This window comes from Polistes canadensis, unplaced genomic scaffold, assembly GCF_001313835.1.
Source record: "Polistes canadensis isolate GaletaPanama2010 unplaced genomic scaffold, ASM131383v1 scaffold_13, whole genome shotgun sequence".
Classification (NCBI taxonomy): domain Eukaryota; kingdom Metazoa; phylum Arthropoda; class Insecta; order Hymenoptera; family Vespidae; genus Polistes; species Polistes canadensis.
Genome location: NW_014569560.1, coordinates 488,193 through 489,613, shown reverse-complemented (window position 1 = coordinate 489,613; position 1,421 = coordinate 488,193).

Below are 1,421 nucleotides of genomic sequence, written 5' to 3'. Positions count from 1 at the left end.
CCTCGACAACCTTAATCCCTTTGCTCTTATACGACCTTTGTACTTTATCGTGTCTCACCCTTTACTCTTACATTCAATAATAATTATAGTTCGAATTGACATTTCGAGTCTTTATATGTCAACGTGTAAATTCGAGCTTTCGTACGATATAAAATCTAATATATATTTTTTAGGATAAATATATTTTATTTATTTTTTAATAAGAAAAAATAGCAATCAACATCTTTCATTATCATCTTTCATATGTTGTTCGTTGTAGTGGTGTGTGCGTGGGTATCTTATTTTTTAAAATTACATATGCACATATGAATAATTCTTATTTTATTTTTGTCTTTTTTTTTATTAACCATTAAAGAGTTATCACTTTGTAATATACCTGTTGCTACATATACAACGTAGGTCGTAGGGGGACGATTTTCATCCCTGACCTATCACAGTGCATTTATGCGTCAAGCAGGGCGTGACGTCCAACGCGAACGAAATTTAAATCTCGTGGGCGTTCTCACGCTACTAGCGTATTGGTTTCCATGGTAACTGGTCATGGTGGGTGGCCATGGTGACCATGATTTCATTGTTGTGACGTCACTAGCATTGTAAGGACACGTGCTATTCTCTCTCTCTCTCTCTCTCTCTTTATTTCCTTCTTGTTCTTGCAACTAAACATTTTCCATTAACGATTTTTTCCTCTTGACGTAGTTTTTAACACTTTGACGTAATAAAAATCCGTAAACGAGGGTAAAAGAAAGAGCCGACCTTTTTACGTAATCCCACGATGGCGACATTCGATGTAACTGAAAATAAATGCGTATGCACAAATGCATATATGAAAACATATACGTATATTAATTAGTCGTTTTTTAACGATATGTATGTATAATATATATAATATATATAATATATACATATATACAAATATATTGATATGTATATCATCGAAGTAAAAAAAGAGAACGTTCTTATTATTGTACGCCTTCGCACGACCTTGACATTTTCTTGACATCTTTTGTGATTACTTTGTGACGATGACAATTGTTGAATGCGTTTCAACGTACAACGTCTGCCATCTTTCATCGATTTTAATGGTTCATTCAATTTCTGCGTGTAGGCGCTTTTATAATGTACTATGATAATTGTTATCGGCTATACTCAAAACATCTTTTAAATTATTCATAATAACTAATGAATTTCATATTCATATTATATGAATAAGGTTTTCTGAAAGATTTTGATAGTTATTTTTATTATGTTATATATCACTTTCAATGAATTCAATTAGTTTCAATATATAAAAGTCAGAATGACAAAATAAATATTTGGAAAGTATTTGGTAAATTTCTTTTTTTTTTTTTCTACGGGAAATTGATCGATAAGTGAAACGGTATTGTAAAGATTCAGATGTAGTATTTGAGATTTTAATGTTT